This window comes from Monodelphis domestica, chromosome 3, assembly GCF_027887165.1.
Source record: "Monodelphis domestica isolate mMonDom1 chromosome 3, mMonDom1.pri, whole genome shotgun sequence".
In the NCBI taxonomy this organism is placed as follows: domain Eukaryota; kingdom Metazoa; phylum Chordata; class Mammalia; order Didelphimorphia; family Didelphidae; genus Monodelphis; species Monodelphis domestica.
The window spans coordinates 524,942,272-524,963,374 of NC_077229.1; positions in this window are offsets into that span (position 1 = coordinate 524,942,272).

Below are 21,103 nucleotides of genomic sequence, written 5' to 3' on the forward strand. Positions count from 1 at the left end.
CTAGTTTTAGTTGTGTGGAAAGTGTTTTGTAGTTGTGTTCATAGAGTTCCTGTGTTTGTCTCAGGAGAGAGATTCCTAGGTATTTTATTTTGTCTAAGGTCATTTTGAATGGGATTTCTCTTTCTAGTTTTTGCTGCTGAGCTGTGTTGGAGATATATAGAAAAGCTGATGATTTATGTGGGTTTATTTTGTATCCAGCAACTTTGCTAAAGTTGTTGATTATTTCAATTAGCTTTTTGGTTGAATCTCTAGGATTCTTTAAGTAGACCATCATGTCATCTGCAAAGAGTGATAACTTGGTCTCCTCCTTGCCTATTTTGATGCCTTCAATTTCTTTTTCTTCTCTAATTGCTACTGCTAGTGTTTCTAGTACAATGTCAAATAGTAGAGGTGATAATGGGCATCCTTGTTTCACTCCTGGTCTTATTGGGAATGCATCTAGTTTATCCCCATTGCAGATGATATTAGCTGATGGTTTTAGATATATACTGTTTATTATTTTTAGGAATGATCCTTCTATTCCTATGCTTTCTAGTGTTTTTAATAGGAATGGATGTTGTATTTTATCAAAGGCTTTTTCTGCGTCTATTGAGATAATCATGTGGTTCTTGTTGGTTTGTTTGTTGATGTGGTCAATTATGTGGATGGTTTTCCTAATATTGAACCAGCCCTGCATCCCTAGTATAAATCCTACTTGATCAAAGTGAATGATCCTTCTGATCACTTGCTGGAGTCTTTTTGCTAGTATCCTATTTAAGATTTTTGCATCTATATTCATTAGGGAGATTGGTCTATAGTTTTCTTTCTCTGTTTTTGACCTGCCTGGTTTTGGAATCAGTACCATTTTTGTGTCATAAAAGGAGTTTGGTAGAACTCCCTCTTTGCTTATGAATCAATACTTTTGATTGCATCAAATTCAAAAGGTTTTGTACAAACAAAACCAATGAGTCCAAAATCAGAAGGAAAGCAACAAACTGATGAAAGTTTTTATAACAAATTTCTGTCTAAGGTCTAATTTCTCAAATATACAAAGAACTAAGGCAAATTTATAAGAAATCAAATCACTCCACGATTGACAAATGGTCAGTTGATATGAATAGGCAGTTATCAGATGAAGAAATCAAAAATATCAATAATCATATTAAATGTTCTAAATCCCTCCTGATTAGAGAAATATAAATCAAAATAACTCTAAGGTACTACCTAACTCCTAGCAGATTTTTTCTTGTGATTATTGATGCTCATGCAGTTGTGAATTGATCCAACAATTCTGGAGGGCAATTTAGAATTATGCCCAAAGGGTTTTAAAAGATTGCATGACCTTTGATCCAGTAATACCAGCAAAACTACTAGTTTTGTATCCCAAAGATATTAAAAAATGGGAAAGGATCTGTTTGTGTAAAAATGTTTATAGCTGCGCTTTTTGTGGTTCCAAAAATTTTGAAAACGAAGGGATCTCCCTCAATTGGGGAATAGCTGAATCAATTGTGATAAATTATCTTGAAGGTATTCTATTGTACTATAAGGAATGATGAACAGGATGGTTTCAAAAAAGAGTTGGAAAGACCTACATGAGGTGTTGCAGGGTGAAATAAGCAGAACCAGGAGAAAATTATACATCATTACTGAACATTGTCAGATGACCAAATGTATTCGACTTTGCTACTGAATGCAATGAAATGATGTGGAACAATTCTAAGGGATTTAGGAGAAATAATGCTATCCATATCTAGAGAAAGAACTGTGGGAGTAGAAAAAACATATTTATCACTTATTTATGTGGATGTAAGATTTAGGGTTTTGGTTTTAAAAGATTACTCTATTATAAAATAAATAACAAGGAAATGGGTTTTGAATGATAATATTTGATATTTGATTTGATTGAATGATAACCCAGTACAATTGCTTGCCAACTCCAGGAGGGGAAAGAGGGGAAAGAGACAACCTGAATCATCTAAACATGGAAATGTTTTTATTTAATTTTTAAATTAAAAAAATAAAAATACAGGCTTTTGTTGCCTTCATTTTACTTGCTCATATTCATGTAATTAAGATGATTCTTATATGCTTGTGTGCGAATGTACTAAGTAATCTTCCCAACTACTCTGCTAGACTTACCTGGTACTCTAGGAATCTGAGATTTCCAATGACCTGAATTAATTCAACAATTATCAAAAGAATAGATATTTAAAAATCTGTAAATAGAAATGTTACAATGAAAGTTGATTAGTAAACACACCTTTGTGGTTATATTTCAGATAATACGCCCTTATAAATCATCAGTTTAAATTCAGATCTAGAAATAAACATAAATCATTTAATCCAAACTATGTGTTCCAAAGAAATTTGATTATGCCTTTTCTTACTCCATGTTCTATGCCTGGCATGACCTGATATTTGGGCATATCTTTGCTTGCCAATATTCTTCATTTTGATACCATTTCTTTAAAAAATACTTTCCTAATGCTTTGTTATATATACATAGGTACACACATATGTGTGTGACATATTATGTATGTGCTCAGTCTCCTTCTTATTTGATTGTAAGTTCTCTGAGCATTCATTCAGCAATCATACCATGAACTGAACTTATCACTAAGAATACAAAGAGGAAAATGTACTATTCATTATTCTCCATGAAGTTGTATTATATTAGGAAAAATTTCCTGAAGTAAAAAACTTTCTTTTTTTAAAATATACATATATATGTATATATATGTAAAAAACTTTCTTTTTAAAATATATGTGTGTGTGTGTGTGTGTATGTGTGAAACACAGGAGATTCAAATATATATATATATATTTGAATTTGGAAATGGAAAAATGGAAATTTGGAAATGGAAAATGAAAAATTGGAATGGAAAAATGGAAACAGAGTTCCATTTTCCAGAAAATTTAGTGCCAATTCTCTGCCTTTCTTCTCAAAAGGTCGTCAATGACTTCCATGCACTTTTTATCAACTGAAAATATTTTCTCTAGAATTGTAAATATGTTTATGGTTCATCTCTACTTTAGAAACAACTTTTGCAAGTGACAGTTAAGTTACATGTACATTTTTTTTTGTGAGTGCAACTACTTCTTAAAAAATTCACTATTTTATATTAAATGTATTCCTACAAAAAATTTCATAACGTTTGTAAATGATGTATTTTAGTGTCACAACACAACATTAGCAAAATTCCAATAAATATTGCAGTATATGTAGTATTTTGACTTTGAGGGCTGTCCAGCAGCCTCTCTGAAGGTCTGGACTTGCTCTGTCTAGATGTGGTGATCCAGTCAAGTCATGGAGAAGAGAGATGCTATGATCTCAGTCCCACTTGCATAGGCATCACATAGAGTTCTGCCATAGCACAGAGGCTTGTTTATTATTGTGAAGATTGGATTTAGCTCTCCCCTGATTGTGACAAAGAAGGTACTTAGCTCTTCTTTTATTGGGAAGATTGAATTGTAATCCACAATCTATTTTTAGATTTTAATCCCCAAAAGATGTTAACTCATTATTTTAAGTAGATCTGCCCATTTTAACTACAAAAAGGTTATAACTACAAAAGGTAAACTAACCAAAAAAGGTGTTAAGTAACTACAAAAGGTGAACTAACCAAAAAAAGGTGTGAACTAAAGAATGGGCAGTCCTGGAGAAGAGAGTCTGCTGTGATTGGTAGATGTGAAATTGAGGGGAGCTGACACAATAGAAAAAGATCTATAAAAAGAGGATCAGAGGCCAGAAGAGATATGTTCAATTTGATATTCGATTTGGTTTGAGGAGATCAAAGAGCTCCCTGACTCGGAAGAGAGACTGGAAGACAGGCACTTGAGGAGCAAAAGGAAGACAGACACCCAACCTTCTTTCCATTTATATGGTCACCATTGTTGAGTGAAAGGCTGACTTAGTGACCCTGCCTTCTTGGAGGTCTAAACCTCTAATAAAGGCCCTTTGTCTTGAAGCTATGTTCCCAATTAGGGCCTTAGTATTTCTACCTGGCTCAGAGGAAGCCAAAGTTTCCTCTCTTTCTCTCATTCCTTAAAATCTTCCCTCTATTGTAAATAAACTACCATAAATTCCATTTACTTTAGTAATTCATTTTGGGATTTAGAAATTAAATCCCTGGTGACCACCTATATAAATATTCAGATTCCAACCACAATTAAAATTTAACATTATATAGGTTAGTGATTACATACTTCTTTGGCACACAATCAATTTTCTACATATATGTTTCCATGGAACTTAACAAGTGATGTGTAGCCTAAGGAGATAGTCAAAAAAACATTGTTGTTATAGATGAATGACATAAACAGAGTGATCTAGAGGTTACTTCTCCCTGACCTAAGGGGAATCATTGTTACTTTTGGTCAGCTTTCACAATAAATCACAATTACTTAGGAGATGGATAACAAAACATTTTGTAGATAGGTACAAGGTTAGAAGGTAATTTGAGACAGACCAGTTTTGGAGTTTTCCTCAATTTACAAGTTCTATTTTTCTTGTGTTACTTTAAAGCACCTGGAAAAGTTGCCTGTCTTCTCTCCATAAACAGAATTCAATGGAGTGTGTCTTGAAGGTGATTGATGCTCTTGGCTGGACTGGCTTTAATGGTAGTGAATGTAACTCTGTGGAGAGGGAAAGGAGGGGGATAATGGGTAATGATCTTTATGTTTTAATTCTGTGAATGTAATTTCTTTTATGTTGGAGAGAACAATAATCATTCAATAGTGAGAGAAGTTAAAGAGAGAGAAGTCACAGAGGGGAATCAGTGGAGGGCCTCATTCTCTGAAGGCTGCTTTGAAGTCTCCATTACCCCAGACTGTGACTACTGTCAGACAGAAGGGATGATGGCTCTCTGCAGTTTGGCATTTAAACTTGAAAACTATATCTATTAAAGTCCTGTCAATTCAATTAAAAGCAAAATCTGATGAGAGTCTTTCAGCTTTCTGTAGACTCAAAAATCAAGGGACTAATTACATACAAAACATTAACCCATTTTTTCTAAATTCATATATACTCAACTTCAATCTGTATTATACAGAATCGAGGAATTTTCTCAGTAAACACTGAATAGAGAACAGTACATTCATATCTTCCTCACTGCATAATTATGCCCAAGATGAGTCTCAAGGTGGTTGAGAGGTCATGAAAGTCTTTGGCAAACATTTAAAAGACTTTGATCTCCAAAATAATCAGATCTTTTAAAAAATGATTAAATGAAATGCTCTTGTTTTTTTCTCCATCATCTCCATCATCCTCCAAACTTTTTCTTTTCCAACTCTGCACACAATTCACAAACTTCTGGCTAAAATGATCATCTGGCAGGTGTGTGATAGACTGATGATACAGTTTAATATCATTTACCAAAATGAAAGTTTTAGCTATTAGTGTGTATGGGTAAATGAAATGTCTGCTTTGAATTGGGAAGGCATTGACCAGATCAGACTGACCAGATTGAATCAGAATTTTAAAATTTGTTCCAGCTGCAATTTTTAGAGAATAGAACGTGAACCACATTAGGATCAGAAATCATTTCAAAGATATTCAGTTCTTAAATGAAGAAAATACAATGTGAGTCATTCATCGTCCTCATATTTCCTATAAAAATAAGATCAAGAATAGTAGCAGGTTATATAAAGTTAGAGATAAAAGCCAATGAAAGGAATATGAGCATAACTCAGTAAGAAAGATTTTAGTGAGGAAGAGTAGTTTGTTAGGACAGGAGACATTAGTGTGAGCTAAGAAATAAACTTTGGTATTAGACTTGTGTAAGGTATTCATATGGACTAACATCATATAAATAGAATACAACAAAAGCATGAGAAAGGACACTGATTCTCTCCTAGGCATTCCATATATAGAGCATTATGCCAAGCCCTTGACATTGTGCTTTTAGGACATTAATAGTCTAGAGAGAGTCCAGAGGAAGACAATCTAGATGATGAAAAGCATTCATGTCATGCCTTATAAGGATCAGTTAAATGGTCTATGATATTTAGTCTGTACTTTGTGGGAAAGGTAGACATCATTACAGTCTTCTTTTGTTAGAGGATAACATATGTCATGAGGAAGAGGGTTTAAGCATATTCTTAGTCTTATAGGGAAGAATGATAAGAAATTAGTAGAAGTAGTAATTAAATAAAATTAGACTTGATGTAAGAAAAGCCATTTTAATAGTTTAAGCTGTTCAAAAGTGAAAAAGATTGTATAAAGAATTGCTAGTTCCCCTTCATGAAAAATGTATAAATAAAGCGTAGATCCAGGCTCTGGTTTGACCCTGGGCACACACACACAAAGAGAGGGGAAATATATGCATATATACCTTCTCATCATATGCATGTTCATAAAACTATATCTTGTTTTTATTTCTCATTTTTTCTCTGGGGGTGTGCATGTATACAAGTGATTCTAAAAACATTTCTGTTATTATATATAATATTCTCTTGGTTCTGCTCATTTTACTCTTCATAATTTCACATAGGTCTTTCCTTTTTTTCTTAGTCTCAAATCAAATACCACCTTCAAAATGAAATCTTCTCTAGTTGTCTTAGTGGGAAATAATCTTTCTCCATTCCAACCTCACATGTAGACCTTTGTTGATGCTCTTACCATATAAATTTTCTTATATGTATCTTTGTCTGCTGTTTGACCCTGGGCAAGTTACAGTATTCTAAATAGAGTTACTTTTATCAATTAAATCATTTCTCTAGGTTATACCTTTAAGCTATGTTTCATAAGGTATGAGACATTGTATTTATTATACCTTGATTATGATGTATTGTTATATGTGTATTTTATATACCCCTACTAAAGTTCAAAAAGTAATGAATTATTTATTTTCATTTCTATCATGCCTAGTACAGTATTCTAAATAGTGCAGAGTGGATGTTCATTTAACAGATTTTCTTGGAGCAACCAATTCTGTGGAGAGCAGAGATTTCATAATATTGGGTAAATTTACTGAATTATAAAACTTGAAAATACCTAAAAGATGGAGAGACCATTAAAAACTCGACAATTCAACAAGCATTAGTTATGCAACTTTTATACATAAAATATTACTAGTGATATAAAGCTAAAATAGATAAATGAAACATCCTTGCATTCAAGCTTGCTTTCTGTAAAATATGATTTTGCTTAATTTCCTCATTTACAGATGAAGAAACTGAGACCAAAGAGATCAAATTACATGCCCATTTAAGTATTAAGTATAACAAAGATTTTTTATTTGGGTTTCCTGACTCCAAATCCAGAGCTTTATATTATGTTATAAATATGTGTATATAATGTTTTTTTGTATAAAGATGAAATACCTAATAGTTCATAAAAGCATATGTCGCATTTTGTTTTTTCTCATATGCACGTATATTACATTTGTGTATTATTTACTAGTACACTTATACTGTTAGAAAGTAAGCATGATTTTTTATAGTGACTACAGTGCTCAGCACCAATTGTTACTCTTCATTCTACACTATTCAACACCATTTCCATAAAGATAAATACTCATGCACACACACACACACACACTGCAATATTACAATTGTCCTCTATTAACGCATAATTGAATAGGATTCCTTTATCGGTAACCCAAGAATCGTAGGAGGCTTTCCAATTCTCATATTTTTCTGTCCTTAGAGTTTTATGACCTGTCATTCTGGAAGTGGTCTGAACACAAATCCAGCAACAGAAAATGTCTATTATCTATATTTCAGCAGACACAGTTAGGTAGACTTTTCTGAAAATATGCCATCAAAGCAGCAACAGGAGTATACTATGAAACAGGTAGAGATTGAAAGGTATAACTACAATGATTTGCAAATATTTTAAAAATAACTGTAGAAAAATGATCGCCAAGTGTGTCAAGATTCTGTTTCTGATTTATTCAGAAACAACATTCAACACTCAGCAGCATCCATGAGCGTTCATCATTTGACCAGTAATTATTGAGAACCTGCATTGTGCAATGAACCTTATTAGACAATGTGAGGGATATAATTATTTACATGACATAGTTCTTGCCCTCGAGAAGCTTACTTATTGAGAAGGAAATGAGGTGGAAATAATATTAACAGGCGTAACCAAGAGTATAAAAATAACTTCTTGTATTGCCTGCATGTTCCTTAGTTTTATGGTTTCATTTGTACCTGGGAGCAATTCATTTTATGTACCCTTTCCCACTTAATTAAAAAAAAAACCACTCCTTCAAGTTCAAGGTAATCAGTAAGTCTGTATTTACTGGGGTGGAGGGAGAAGGAGGGAACATAGCCAAAGAGCTCCCACAAATGTTTTTTAATCATCTAAAGAACATAAGTCGTTCATAGGAAATGCATTTAATGAATATTACTGTAAGAAATGTAAAAGAACATTTCCTCCATAAAACTGGGACCTATTCACCCACAAAAAGTCAAACAAGAAAAGTGGAAACACCCATGGAGTATATTTGGCTGGAGCATTCATACTGAAGAACAGCTTGTTTCTCCGTTTTAGAGTGCTGCCAAATATCCTCATAGATGGATGTGTATTTGGTACAGATTCTGATGCTGAGATGCAACAGAATATGGATCAATTCTTGCTTGGTTTTTTAATTTAAATTTAAATTTTCTTGGTTTTTAAATTAGTAGGTATTGAAGCCATGAGGGTGGAAATGAGCCAGAGGTTTTATAATGATCTATAAATGTGTGATAAATATTATAGTGATTTGGGGTGGCTTGTTCAATTGTCACAAGTCAACGTTGAGTTACTCTGTGTACCCTGAAAACTTTTTTGGCATGTTATTTTTGATCCTCAGATAATATATTGTTTTCTTAGAAGTGTTTATTTTGATTGGTTCAAGTTACAAATCTTTGGTTTAAACCTAATAATTGTTAATTGGCCTATTTTTGTTGAAGTTACTGATGCTCTTATTGGCAACACATACAGCATGCTTTCTGTTAAGATAAGAGTCAGATTCACATAAAAAGGAAACATAAAGTGCTTTCCCAGTAATTAATGTAAACACTGTAAAGCAATTAATTCATTCTTCCTCAAAAAGTCTGTTTTGCTTCTGACCACTATCTTCCTTAATCTTCCCTTCTTTATATTCCCACCTCACTGCTTTTTAAAATCCTCTTCCGTCCTTCTTCCCTGTAGGGTAAGAGATTTATATACCCAACTGAATAAGTATTATTCCCTCTTTGAGCCAATTGTGATGAGAATAAAGATGAAGCGTTGCCCATTCACTCCATCTTCCCCTTCACCCTAATAGCTCTTAAACACCTCTTCTATGTGATAAAAATTACCTGATTCTACCTCTTCTTTCTCAAATCTCCCTTTAAATTCCTCTTTTGAATCCCTTACTTTTTTGGGGGGTCTGTTTTTTTTTAAACCCTTATCTTTCATCTTAGAATCAGTACTGTGTATTGTTTCCAAGGCAGAAGAACAGTAAGGACTAGACAATAGGGGTTAAAGTGACATGCCCAGGGTTACACAGCTAGGAAGTGTCTAAGGCCATATTTGAACCCAGGACCTCCCATCTCTAGGCCTGGTTCTCAATCCATTGAGCCACCAGCTGCCCCCAATGCTTCTGTTTTGTCTTTTATTTTAAAAAAACATTTTATGTTCAGCTCTTGCCTTTTGAACCGTAATGCTAGAAAATCCTCCATTTCATTAACTATCAAATTTTCTACCTGGAAGAATCATACTCAGTTATGCCAGGTAGACAATTATTTGTTTTAATGCTAGCTTCTCTGTCTTCTGGAATATTATATTCTAAGTCCTCTAATCTTTTCATATGGAACTTACTAAATTTTCTATCATATAGACTGGGTCTCCATGATATTTGAATTGCCTTTTTCTGACTGCTTGCAATATTTTTTCTTTGATTTAAGAGCTCTGAAATTTGACTATAATAATCCTAGGAATTTTCATTATGGGATCTATTTCAGTAAACAATTTGAATTTTTCAGTTTCTATTTTATCCTCTTATTCTAGGATATTAAAATAGTTTTCTTGATAATTTATTGAAGTTTTATATCTAAGCTACCTTTTTGATCATGGTTTTAAAGTAATCCAATAAATCTTAAATGATCTCTCCTGGATTTTCTTTCCAGGTTATTTTTTTCCTATGAGATATTTCACATTTTCTTTTATTTTTTCATTATTTTGATTCTTATGTGTTTGTGTGTGTTACATTGAGTTACTAGTTTCCACTTGCCTGGTGCCAATTATTAGGGATATTTTTTCCAGAAAGTTTTTAAAAATTATTTTTCCATTTAGCCAATTACATTTCATAAGGAGCTCTTTTCTTCAGTGAATTTTTCCATTTATTTTTCTATATGGAAAATCCTTTTTTTTAAAGTTGTTATTTTCATTAGTATTTTTATCCAACTTTTACCAAGCCTGTTGATCTTCTTTTTCTATTTTTTTCAGCATTCTTATTTTTCTTAATTTTTCTCTACTTCTATTATTTGATTTTAAAATACTTTTTGAACCATTCATGTTCTTTATGGGATCTGTGACCAATTCATATCATTCTTTGATGATTTGCTTCTAGCTACTTTGTCATTATTGTCTTCTACATTTATGTCTTAATCTTCACTATCACCATAGTAACTTGCCATAATAAGTTTCTCTTTTTGTTGTTTGCTCATTTTCCTAGCTTATTTTTTGTTTTTTAATTTAATTTTAAAGTTGGACTACTCCCGGGGTGGAAAATACCTTGTCCTAAGCATCTGAACTTTCTTTCTACTATTTTTGGAGCTATCTCTTTGAGTGTGTGGGTTGTTTTGTTTTGTTTTGTTTTGGGTTTTTGTTTTTTTTTGGTTCCTCCAAGCTGACATGATCAAAGGAAAGGTTTAGTCTCTATGTTCTTGTCTTTACCCAGGAAGGGATCTTGTTTTCCCTGTTAGCATTTTCCTGTACCTAAAACTGTGATCAAGTCTAATGCTCCCCTGTAGCCACAATTGCTAGTGCTTTCCTCTGTTTTGAATTTAATACAAGGGTATCTTCACCCCTGTGAATGCCCATAAATACTCTTCTCTGCCTTGGAATCATGGCTTAGATCCTTTCTCACAAGTGACCATGAATGCTATTGCAACATTGAGCATGGAACTTCAACCTGGAACTGTGTATGGGCAATGCAACAGTTTTCTGAACATAGCACTAGCAAAGGGTCACCTATTGCCTTCCAGCTAGTTGTCTAACTCCATCACTACTTTGCCTGTGCTTTTCTCTCTCTCTCTCTCTCTCTCTCTCTCTCTCTCTCTCTCTCTCTCTCTCTCTCTCTCTCTCTCTCTCTCTCTCTCTCTCTCTCTCTCTCTCTCTCTCTCTTTCTCTCTCTCTTTCTCTCTCTCTCTCTCTTTCTCTCTGTCTCAATCTCTCTCTCTGTCTCAATCTCTCTCTCTGTCTCTGTCTCTCTCTGACCATTACTTCTTTTTCTAAGTGCCATAAACCTTAAAAATATATCCTAGAAGAGGTACATTCAATATGGCAGAATAGCAAAATAAAATAAAGATGAAATCTCATATACATACAACCTCTCTAAAAAAGATCTAGAAAATATACTAGACTAAATCATGATCACAAAAATTGAAGAAAAAATTGAATATTTTTTTCCATTCAAGGTCAGTATAGGGATCAGAGAGAACTACAAACAATAAAGAGAAAAGTGTAGAAAGCAACTGCACACAGTACATTCCAATCCAGGGAAATACTATGCACTATAAAAAAGAAGAGGTAAGTTCCAAAGCCAGCTGATAGAACCATGACTGAATAGATGCTAACTGAAAGGTTTATTGTTTATTACCCTGTTCCTAGTCACAGAATTACGACTGATTGAGGAGAGAACTTGGTGCTAGAGATGGAAATCCAATCAGGAGTGGTCACAGGTTCTCAGTTATAAACTAAAGAAGAAACAAGTCCAAAATCAAATAGAAGATGTAATAACCCTTGAAATTGAGTGAACTCTCAATCTCAGCCTTCATCTTGTGCTGAAACTTGCAGAAAAGTAACCAGATGAAGGATGCCAGACCAAATGAGGGGTCTGTAATTCTGCCACTTTAAACCATCAGAATATTACAAATGGATAAAAAATGTCTGAGTCCAGCCTCAATCTACTAGAATTCCAATAGGAGAAGCTCATAGAAGTGTTTGTTCTTTTTTCTAAATTAATATGCTAACCAGAATCTATTCATCTGAGATTGATACCATACATCTATTTGTTTGACAGAAGTATAATATGAAAGCAAAGACTGAGTAAATGTGAACCAAAAAGCTTTCATGTTATGAACGTAATGCACAACAGAACAGCACTTTGTTTAGGAAGAGGACAGAAATTCAGCTTTCTTTCCAAAACTGAAAAATAAATTTATGAATACAGAATTAATTGCTTTACAGTGTTTACATTAATTACTGGTAAAGCACTTTACCAGTTTCCTTTTTTTTATGTAAATCTGACTCTTATCTTAACAAAAAGCATGCTGTATGTGTTGCCAATAAGAGCATCAGTAACTTCAACAAAAATAGGCCAATTAACAATTATTATGTTTTAAACCAAAGATTTGTAACTTGAGCCAATCAAAATAAACACTTCTAAGAAAACAATATATTATCTGAGGATCAAAAATAACATGCCAAAAAAGTTTTCAGGGTACACAGAGTAACTCAACGTTGACTTGTGACAATTGAACAAGCCACCCCAAATCACTATAATATTTATAACACATTTATAGATCATTATAAAACCTCTGGCTCATTTCCACCCTCATGGCTTCAATACCTACTAATATAGGAAACAGATATAAGCACAGTGAGAAGGGGAGAGTATTTGGTATCCACATAGAAAACTGCTCTCGATTTAAACATGCCACCAATACAATAATGGAAAAATAATTCATATAAAAATGGACCAATAAAACATTTAAGTGCTCTGAAGATCTTCCTTGAAGACTATTAAATATGGTGTTAAAGTCAAAAGAGAAACATACTGAAATACTGTATTAATTACTTGATAAACATGGAAGGCATCAAGTTATAATTACTTGCCTGAAAAGTACATTAAATAACTTCACATCTTTTAAACTCAATAAATATACATTTCTAATATGTTTCACAGAGTAACTTTCCTTTTTTATCGCTTTTAATTTTTTCCAATTACATGTAGAAAAAAAATTTTAACAATTAACTGATTTTTAGTGATTCACATATTTTCCTCCTCTCCTTCCCCTTCTCTATGAGACAGAAAATCATATGATTTAGGTTATACCAGTACTGCCATGCGACACATATTTCCATATTCTTCATGCCATAAAAAACATATCCCACATATTAGAAAAAACTCACAGAGGAAATAAAGTGAAAAGTGGAATGTTTTAATCTGCAGTCAGAGTCTGACAGTTCCTTCTATGGCTGTGGATAGCATTTTTCATCATTAGTCCCTTGGGATTATCTAGAAGATTTTCACTGTTGATTATAATTTAGTCCTTCACAGATGAAAATCATAAAATAATTCTGTTATAGTGTTCTCTTGGTTCTACGCCCTTTACCTTGTATCATTTTATATGTCACTCCAAGTTATTATGAACTCATCTTGCTTGCCATTTCTTAAGATACAACAGTATTGCATTACAACCATATAATACAGCATGTTCATCCATTTCCCAATTCATGGAAATCCCATTTCCCTGTTCTTTATAAATATTTTTGTACAAATGGATCCTTGTTGCCTATCTTTGATCTCTTTGGGATAAGGTTCCAGTAGTGTTACTGGTTGGTCAAAGGGCATGTATCTTTTTATAGCCCTTTGTGCCTGATTCTAGATTGCTCCCCAGAATGGTTATATCAGCTCACAGCTCCATTCACAATGTTTTAGTGTTCCAACTTCCCCACATCCCCTACAACATCTGTCATTTTGGTAATATTAGACAATCTAGCAAGTGTGAGGTAGTATCTCCGATCAACAGCGATTTGGAGCATTTTTTTCATATTACTATAGATAGTTTTTATTTCTTTATCTGGGAACCATATTCTTATCCTTTCACCATTTTTCAGTTGGGGAATGCTTTCTATTCTTAAAAATGTGTCTAACTTCTCTTTATCAGAAACACTTGTTATACAAATTTTTCCCAGTTTTTTTGTTTCCCCTCTAATCTTGGTTGCATCAGTTTTGCTTGTACAACCCCTTTTTAATTTAGTCTAATCAAGATTATCCATTTCACTTCTTGTAATATTTTCTATGTCTTGCTTGTTCATGAATCAAAGACACATTTCATTAGAGAAAGCTAATAATTTTTTAAATGATAAATTGGCCTGGTCTTACTGAGATCACCATGACAGTCTCCACTTGAGAAAAGCTATATCTTCAAGAATCTCTGTGTGGAAACCACTGCTGTAAAACTAGTCTTGATGTTTTTAAGGCTATATGGACAGATTTCTAATAAGAGGGCGTACAGACTTATAAAACATAATTGAAATGTTCCCTAATATTTTTCTGTCTCATTTAAATCCAATTCATACACAAGTCAAGATGTCATCCTATGGTGTCTTTGATTTTATTTGTCCTTTTTGAAAATAAAATACAAAACAACAACAATAATTGGAAAATAAATTGCCTGGTTCCTGTAATCATGAGGTTGTTTTTGTTTTTAACATATAATGCTTTTGTCTTATATCTAAGATTTCTGTGGTGAAGGAAACCAAATCACCTTCCCTCTGACCTTAGACTTTATAATTAGTAGAATGGAGGGAGCAATTATGGCAGCAATAACATCAATAAGATCACAATGGCATCAAAGTTAAGTGAGTTCCAAAGTGATTACCATTGGCCAGAACAAAAATATTTACCAGACTAATTGAAATATTATATTACCATTTTGGTTCCTTAACTATATCTAGGTTTTTCTTCAAATATTTCTTTACTGAATAATATACTTTTTTTCTCCAGAATTCATGAAAACAGGGACAGTCTTAGATAAAGGCCAAATAAGGAATTATTCAGAAAGGAATTTGGGAAAATCTAATCCTAATGCACACTTTCCTTGAATAGAAAACTGTGTTTTCTACTACAGATATAGAAGTTAAAAAGGAAATATTTCATATTAATTTGGAAAAATTCATTTTTGGAAAAAATCAAGTTATTTATATTAGTATATCAGGGACCTCTCACACACATGCACAGAATTCTCTGCATATTCTGGTGGATCTATAAGCTGTGGAGTAGCTGACTTTTAGTTATGTATGATGTATTTCTGAGAGTCCCTTGATTGGTCACTGCAGCAGAAGAACTGATGATATTCACTCTGTCAGAGAAGAGATGATTTACAGCTGGTAGCTTTCTTAAATAGATCCCTAAACGGGACAAGGTTTCATTTCAATGAGAAAAATGGCTTTTCTCTATCTCTACTTAATGGTGATTTCCCACATAGTGTGTGGACTCCAATCACTAGGCTTGTACTAATCTCTTCTTACTGTGCCACGTGTTTCATTCCTTCAGAACGGACTGACTGACCACTAAAATGTCTGGAGAACAGAATCTGGAGTCTCCTCTTTGGTTCCTGAGTAGCAGATGGGAGCGGGAGTCTAAGCAGTGACTGGAATGGATTGGCAGGCAGAGATTAGTAAAAGATCAAGCTGAGCTCTTTTATTTAGACTGTGACCAATGAAGTTGTGAAACATGAAATAACTAATGGGTATCTTTGCAAAGACTGACATCTCAATGAGTGTTGGATATTAATTAGCCTTCTGTCAATAGTGGTAATAACTAAGGCTACTGAATTGTTCTTTCTATATACTATGATGATCTTTGTGTTATTCATCAAAATACTCCTGCCCTTTTTCCAGTTTATAGTTGTATATCGCTACCATTATCATTTTGTGTTGTTTACTATCTCCCCTAAACTAAATCCCAGAGTAACGCTCTTACTAGGACACCTGTGTTGGAAGTCTTATGGGCCAGTGAATGATATCAGGGATGTCTAATGCCTATTAGCATTCAGGCTTTTGAAGTGAGGGACGCCTTAGTAACTATGTATAGGTCTCTTAGCACCTATGACTTTCGCTGAGTGGGACCTCTAGGCTCTATGCTAGATCAGGAAGATGTTATCCAGCCACTCAAGCCCAGGAGACTAGAAATGAAGTGACTATTAGCTAGTAATCAAAGTCCATAAGAGACTATTCACTCAGGAATCCCTGTGAAACCTATTGAATGACACCTGGCTAAGAACACCAAAAATCACCACAAGTACAGCAAAGCAATCTACATAGCAGGGAGGCCAAGTCTAATGAAAACTCCTGACCCATCGGGGAGCAGGTCTAGTAGCAACAATTTGATGATACCACCGAAAGATACCAGTGGTCTTTTATCAGTGAAGATCTGAATTCTTTTCTGTAGTGTCTGGCCATATGTGCTCTCTATGGGTGTTCTCCTTTTTTGTATGTGATTCAGCCAAATGAATTCCTTACATGTATGTTCATCATATGTGATCTCTATACATAGTCAATATTCCAAAGATATTCAATGTATTCATGCCAGATTTAAGAGTGAGGATGGAGGAGGCAGCTAGGTAGCTCAATAGATAGAGAGCCAGATCTGGAGATGGAAGTTTCTAAGTTCAAATCTGGCCTCAGTTTTTCTAGTTGTGTGTCCCTAGGCAAGTGACACAAGTCCTTTTTCCCTGACCCTTATTGATCTTCTGCCTTAGAACCAATACTTAATATTGATTAGAAGATGGAAGATAAGTATTTTTTATGAATGAGGATTGCTTTGCTTTATTGTCATACTCTACAATTTCATTACGTGCCTTTTCTTTGAATAAATTGTGCTCTACAATTAATTAGGAAAAACACATACAAATAGGAGCTAATGAGCTTTGGTTTTAAGTGGCTAGAGATTCAATCAGTACCATGAAGTAGGTAGGAAGCTATTCTGAAGGACTTATATGTATACTAGGTATAGGTGGGGAATGGAGATTGGTCTTGTTACTCCAAATAACTAATGTAGAATTTCAAGTAGGCTAAAAATTATATAAGAAACACAGTTTTGAGTAGGCAAAGGGAAACTTTTTAGACACCCTAAACAGATGTGTTTCATCTGATCATTTATCAATTAGTCCTACACTTCTATAGATTGATAATTTCCAGATGGCAACATGAACTTGGAAGTTACTCTCTCCTCAGCACTAGAAGGCAGCTCTCTGTCTCACTCCCTTCAACAACTGTGGCAGACTATTCTTCCTTACTGGTTCCCAATCCTCTCTCTGGAAAACAACAAGCATTATGATATTTACCTATGTTTTAACTCATATCAAGCCAGACTTTCCAAGATCAATATTATCCAGCATAATAAGCTAACTCCTGTGTACTCCACTTTCACCTCCTCCACAGCTCTGGTCTCAGAGTAAGAGCTCTCTCACTGCCTTTCTAAATCCAACATCTCTTCCTCTGCTTTCTAACTCATTCTCCTCCAGTCCATGATCAGTATTTTATACTCCTTATAGAATTCAACCTGGTACTGGGCACACTCCACACACTGCAAAGATTGTTGACTTAAATTAAAACCTTACCAAGGCAACATGGAATCTTCATTCTTGCCATTTTTCAAATGTGTAAAGGTGTCCTTTATCAGGAAGACCTGCCATTTAAAGACCAACTAAACAGAAATTCAATGAAGAGCAACTTCGTGAAAAATCATTCTCTAAAAATTGTGGCTATGTTCGTTTGAAAGTTTGGCTTAATAGGACTTAAGGAAATCCAGAGGGGACAATTGTTTCCTTTGTCTCAGTGAATTGCCATCAATATTTCTAAAAATGGTTTCAGATGGAATTCCACTTTCCAGCTGAGACAGCCTTTTCTGTAAGTAATAACAAAACAGTTGAACTGAGTAAAGATAACTGTGCAGTTAGGAATATCAATCCTAAAGAAATAGAGGGAGACCCATCTAAACTTTATTTTTTTCCTGAACAAGTTGGTTTTGACTCATCGCCGAAGTATTCTTTTACTTTAGAATCCTTGTCAGAGGATGATGCCACAATAGTCTTTTATGGATATTTTTCTTCTTTTTTTCATATGAATTCAAGGTAGAAGATGTCAATGTATGTACTTAAGAGAAGAAGTGATCATTTTTAACTACTAGTGGAAAGTGGTTTGCCAGAAGGGAATTGGAATATGGCATTAATCCAGCTGAGTTTGGTCAACAGATCACAGATAACTATACAGTGTCCCCATGCTAAAATGGGAAAAAATGGAGAACACTGCAAAAAGAGACAGGATATTTTTCAAAATGTGTGCTGCACTGCTCTATTGACTTAAGGCAGTCACAAGGAAATTCAAAAACAATTTGGAGAATGCTATGAAGATCACACTTTAAAACATAGGCAAATGGGGAATATTCCAAGATGACTTATTACTCGGCATATGTGTTTACCTTAAGGCTTCAGCAGATGCTAAATTACATCCTAAAAGTTTGGTGAATTGAAGCTGAGCAAACTGTTTATGTCACCCAGAAGCAGTAATAATAACAGTCCCAAAGAAGGGGAAATGGAATAAGAATAGCCAAAGTATTTGTCTGCAGGGAGTGTACTCAGGAACATTAAAAATTATTGTGGGAAATTGCACCTGTTTATGTTTTTGTTTTGTTTTGATTTTCTTTGCATTTGACCAGAAACTCAGATTATTCAGTTATTCTTGTCAAGTCACCAGCATGATAGTGGTTAGCTGTGTCAAGCTGCTTCTGTCAAAGTTTCATTTCACCATTTTAAAAAGAAAATAGAAAATAGTCTTCAAAGCAATATGTCACCCTCCATCCACAACTGCAGGCCCTCCATTTATGTGTGGCCAAATTACTATGAAAGAAAAGGATATTTAGATGTTATTATTTGGCATGAAGATAAAATTAAAAAATTTTAATTGTTATCTTGATAACTGTTAGAAATACAATACTTAGGACCCATGGGCTAGCATTAAACTATTATCTATTAAGAAATGGTTTAAATTCACCTCCCCATATAACTTAATTTCAATTAAGAAAATCAAAGTCTCATAAGAGATTTTCCAAAGAGAAAAATCACTCTTTCTGTGTTTTCCTTAAAATTAATTCAGATTATATTGATATTTTTATTAACAAAGACTACTTTAAAGAAATTAGACATTTAATTTGGACACAAGACATACTTTCAGCAACCACGGACATTATTCTCCACATAGTATATCATCCAAAAACAATTTGGCAAAACTGGGGTGCTGTCTTCTTTTGGGGGTTTTTTTGGAATGTAATTATTATCCAAAAGGAAGAATATTTCCTTTCATTTATCTTATGGTATAACAATATTCCCTTATAGTAATATAACAATATCCCTGCATTATCCACTGTCTTCACAAAATTTCTGCTACATTCACTTTGGACTTGTGATTTCACTGGTATAGAAAGCTTCAAATATGAAATTATTTCTATTAAATATGGATCAAGAATTATTTTGTAACAAACAATTTATTATAATATGTAGAGGCTAAATATATTGCCAAGTTTTACCTAGATTGTATATGTCAAAGGTGGTCTAGGAACTTCAACTGTAGTTTTCTTGAATATTAAAATTGAAAAAAGGCAACCTTTTTTTCTTCTATCTTGTTTTCAAACATTTAATTGATATATTTTGTTTTAATTTTGCTTTCATTTCTAGCTTTATCCCTGATCACCTACATACATAAAACTTGTAAGAAAGAATATAAAAGGAATGAGAATAAAAATAGTTTGGAAAATAAACCAAAGCATCAAAGGAGCCCAAAGTTTATGAAATGCCTCACAGTCATATTTCCCTACTTCTTCTTTTTTTTAAATAATATTTTATTTGATCATTTCCAAGCATTATTCATTAAAGACAAAGATCATTTTCTTTTCCTCCCCCCCATCCCCCATAGCCGACGCGTGATTCCACTGGGTGTCACATGTGTTCTTGATTCGAACCCATTTCCCTGTTGGAATTTGCATTAGAGTGTTCGTTTAGAGTCTCTCCTCTGTCATGTCCCCTCAACCTCTGTAGTCAGGCAGTTGCTTTTCCTCGGTGTTTTTACTCCCACAGTTTGTCCTCTGCTTATGGATAGTGTTTTTCTCCTGGATCCCTGCAGATTGTTCAGGGACATTACACCGCCACTAATGGAGAAGTCCATTACGTTCGATTATACCACAGTGTATCAGTCTCTGTGTACAATGTTTTCCTGGTTCTGCTCCTCTCGCTCTGCATCAGTTCCTGGAGGTTGTTCCAGTCTCCATGGAACTTCTCCACTTCATTATTCCTTTGAGCACAATAGTATTCCATCACCAGCATATACCACAATTTGGTCAGCCATTCCCCAATTGTAGGGCATCCCCTCATTTTCCAATTTTTGGCCACCACAAAGAGCGCAGCTATGAATATTCTTGTACAGGTCTTTTTCCTTATTATCTCTTTGGGGTACAGACCCAGCAGTGCTATGGCTGGATCAAAGGGCAAACAGACGTTTAGTGCCCTTTGGGCATAGTTCCAAATTGCCCTCCAGAATGGTTGGATCAATTCACAGCTCCACCAGCAATGAATGAATGTCCCAACTTTGCCACATCCCCTCCAGCATTCATTACTTTCCTTGTGTTTCCTCTTCTATCTCCTCTGTGTTTTGTATTTTTGCTCCATAAAATGTGTCCAACATCGCCCCCTTCTTCTTGTTTCTTTTGGAATTTCGGGGCTTTTGTGCTTCTGTGGAGTTTGCCATCTCTATCTGAGTGGGGAGGACTAGCTTTTCTTATCTCTGTCTGGTGTTCAGAGGTTTTAGCCCTAGGCAGATTGTCCGTTCTATGCAGTTGTTATTCTGTCTTCCTGGGGAGCCAGGAATTGCTGGTGTGTCCCTGTTACTGCCCTCCTCTCCTCGGCACCCTCTTGATGCTTCTCCGTTGCCTTACTTCCACGCTCTAAGCCTAGCTTGGCCCTTGTTCCTGTGCCTTAGCCGGTCAGCTGCAGCACTCTGTGGGGAGGGGAGGGGAGAAGGGCGTGGCTTCCTGGAGCTGCAAGGCCTCCTAATGAGATTAGCTTTCCCTGGGTTGAATTTAGTATGCCTTGAGGCAGGGACTTTTTTCCTGAGACTCGGATGGAAGGATCCAGTCGGGGGCTTACA